Source organism: Suncus etruscus, chromosome 10, assembly GCF_024139225.1.
Source record: "Suncus etruscus isolate mSunEtr1 chromosome 10, mSunEtr1.pri.cur, whole genome shotgun sequence".
Lineage (NCBI taxonomy): Eukaryota > Metazoa > Chordata > Mammalia > Eulipotyphla > Soricidae > Suncus > Suncus etruscus.
Window position 1 is genome coordinate 93,180,710 of NC_064857.1, and position 4,175 is coordinate 93,184,884.

Below are 4,175 nucleotides of genomic sequence, written 5' to 3' on the forward strand. Positions count from 1 at the left end.
AGAACGGCGCTATATCACAGAAGCAAACATTTCTCTCTGGACTGTCTTCTCTGTTACATGCTCGGGCCTAAGATTTGACCCAGTGTGAGGCTTCATCCACGGAGGACTCCCCTCCCTTAGAGGCAAGTCAGCCCATCCAGAAAGGGAGGAGCCAGAGGAGTGTGCTGCCTACATCATATAGACAATGAATACCACTACAACACGTAGAAAAACCCACAATACAAATGTGACAATGGGGAAACAGCGCAGGCCAGCATCAGACATAGAGAATGAAGATGACAATTCTGAGGACCAGATAATGACTGAACAACTAATCAACCTCTCAGATAAGGACTTTAGACTAGCAATATGGAAGGTGCTCAACAGACTCCAAGAAACCATGGATCGAGTTGAACAGAACACTAATAAGAACCAAGAAAATATGAAGGCAGAAATGACAAAACTCCAAACTGAAATAACATGTCAACTAACAGGCCTGAAAAACTCAGTAAACGAAGTGAATGACAAAATGGATAAGCTCTGGGACAGGGTATCAGAAGCTGAGAATAGACTTGGTGCTGTGGAAGATGAGATACATAACAATTCCATACAGCAGGAGAGATTGGACAAAAAACTTAAAGCAAATGAGCAGACAATGGAAAAATTAGTCAAAGAATGGGAACAGACGAAAATAGAAGTCTATGATAAGATCAACAGAAACAACTTAAGAATCATTGGAGTCCCAGAGACCCAGGAAGAAAATTTCCAGGAAGAATCAATGGTCAAGAACATCATTAAAGAGAAACTTCCAGAGCTAAAGAATATATGTGATCAAATCCTGCATGCCCGAAGAGTACCAACCAAAAGAGACCCCAGAAAAACCACCCCAAGACACATCCTAGTCACAATGACAAATCCCACAGATAGAGACAGAATTCTGAAAACAGCAAGATCAAAAGGGGAAATCATGTTCAAGCAAGCTTCCCTGAGATTTACAGCAGACCTGTCACCAGAAACGCTCAATGCCAGAAAGCAGTGGTGGGATATTGTGACAAGACTGAATGAAATGAATGCTTCACCCAGAATACTATACCCAGCAAAACTCACTTTCCGGTTTGATGGAAGAATACATGGTTTCACAGACAAAAAACAGCTCAGAAACTTCACAGACACAAAACCAGTCTTAAGAGAAAAACTGAAAGACCTAATCTAAGACAAGACTACCCAAAAGACACACCAAATTTTGAAATAAAGATGGCGTTAAATCCCAGGACAATTCTTTCTCTCAACGTCAATGGACTAAATGCACCAGTTAAGAGACACAGAGTGGCTAAATGGATCAAAAAACTCAATCCAACCTTCTGCTGCCTACAAGAAACGCACCTGAATAGTCAGAACAAACATAGACTCAAAATAAAAGGCTGGAGAAAAGTTATCCAAGCAAACAACACCCATAAAAAAGCTGGAGTGGCCATACTAATATCAGATAATGCAAACTTTATACTCAGGAAGGTTGTAAGGGACAAAGACGGACATTTTATATTAATCAAGGGGTACGTAGAGCAGGAAGAATTCACTCTCCTAAACATATATGCACCGAATGAGGGGCCAGCAAAATATTTAATACAACTGCTGACAAATCTGAAAAATAATATCAACAACAACACAATAATTGTGGGGGACCTAAACACGGCTTTGTCAACACTGGACAGGTCAACCAGACTGAAACCCAACAAGAATATACTAGACCTGAGGAGAGAAATGGAAGAAAGAGGCCTAGTGGATATATATAGGACACTCCATCCCCAGAAACCTGGATACACATTCTTCTCCAATGTACATGGGACATTCTCCAGGATAGACTACATGCTGGCACATAAAACATACCTCCATAAGATCAAGAGGATAGAAATTTTGCAGACTACCTTCGCTGACCACAAGGCTCTGAAATTATTTGTGAACTCCAAAGGGACTCAGAAGAAACACTTTAACACCTGGAAGTTAAACAGCCTCATGCTCAATAACCAGTGGGTCCGAGATGAAATCAAGGAGGAAATAAAAAGGTTCCTGGAAACAAATGACAATAAAGACACAAACTCTCAGAACTTATGGGACACAGCAAAAGCAGTACTGAGAGGAAAATTTATAGCTTTGCAAGCACACATCAGGAAGGAAGAAGGAGCTTACCTGAGTAGCTTAATGACACAGCTAATAGAACTAGAAAATGCTCAACAAAAGGACCCAAGAACAGGAAGACAGAAGGAAATAACAAAGCTGAGAGCAGAAATCAACGAAGTGGAAACTCAAAAAACAATCCGAAAGATCAACGAAAGCAGAAGTTGGTTCTTTGAAAAAATAAACAAGATTGATAGACCACTGGCAAACCTAACAAAGAAAGAGAGAGAGAGAAACTTGATAACTCGTATCAGGAATGAAAAAGGAGAGATCACTACTGATATGACAGAGATTCAAAGGGTAATCAGAAACTACTTTGAAAAACTCTACGCCACTAAAAATGAGAACCTGGAAGAAATGGATAAATTCTTGGACTCTTATAATCTTCCACGGTTGAAGGAAGAGGATGTAGCATATCTAAACACCCCCATCACCATTGATGAAATTAAAACAGTAATCAAATGTCTGCCGAAAAACAAAAGCCCAGGTCCAGATGGATTCACTAATGAATTCTATCAAACTTTCCAAGAGGAACTACTGCCAATCTTGGCAAGACTCTTTCATGAAATTGAACAAACAGAAACACTTCCAAATAGCTTTTATGAAGCCAACATCACCTTGATACCTAAACCAGACAGAGACGCTACCAAAAAAGAAAATTACAGACCAATATCACTGATGAATGCAGATGCAAAGATCCTCAACAAAATCCTGGCAAATAGGATTCAATGCCTCATTAAGAAGATCATCCACTACGATCAAGTAGGTTTCATCCCAGGAATGCAAGGCTGGTTTAACATCCGTAAATCTATCAACATAATACACAACATCAATAACAAGAAAAATAAAAACCACATGATCATATCAATAGATGCAGAGAAAGCATTTGATAAGGTCCAACACCCATTCTTGATCAAAACTCTCAGCAAGATGGGAATGGAGGGAACCTTTCTCAATATAGTGAAGGCCATCTACCACAAGCCAGTGGCAAATATTATCCTCAATGGAGAAAAACTGAAAGCCTTCCCTCTAAATTCTGGCACAAGACAAGGCTGTCCTCTCTCACCACTCCTATTCAACATAGCACTGGAAGTACTTGCTATAGCGATTAGGCAAGAAAAGGATATCAAGGGAATCCAGATAGGAAAGGAAGAAGTCAAGCTCTCACTGTTTGCAGATGACATGATACTCTACTTAGAAAACCCTAAAGACTCTATCAAAAAGCTTCTAGAAACAATAGACTCATATAGCAAGGTGGCAGGCTACAAAATTAACACACAAAAATCAATGGCCTTTCTATACACCAACAGTAATAAAGAAGAAATGGACATCAAGAAAACAACCCCATTCACAATAGTACCACACAAACTCAAATATCTTGGAATCAACTTGACTAAATATGTGAAGGACCTATACAAAGAAAACTATAAAACTCTGCTCCAAGAAATAAGAGAGGACACACGGAAATGGAAACACATACCCTGCTCATGGATTGGCAGGATTAACATCATCAAAATGTCAATACTCCCCAAGGCATTATACAGATTTAATGCCATCCCTCTAAAGATACCCATGACATTCTTCAAAGAAGTGGATCAGACACTTTTGAAATTCATTTGGAACAATAAACACCCTCGAATAGCTAAAGCAATCATTGGGAAAAAGAATATGGGAGGAATTACTTTTCCCAACTTTAAACTGTACTACAAAGCAACAGTTATCAAAACAGCATGGTATTGGAATAAGGATAGGTCCTCAGATCAGTGGAATAGGCTTGAATACTCAGAAAATGTTCCCCAGAGATACAACCATCTAATTTTTGATAAAGGAGCAGGAAATCCTAAATGGAGCAGGGAAAGCCTCTTCAACAAGTGGTGTTGGCACAATTGGATAGCCACTTGCAAAAAATTAAACTTAGACCCCCAGCTAACATCATGTACAAAGGTAAAATCCAAATGGATTAAAGACCTCGATATCAGCCCCAAAACCATAAGATATATAGAACAGCACATAGGCAAAAC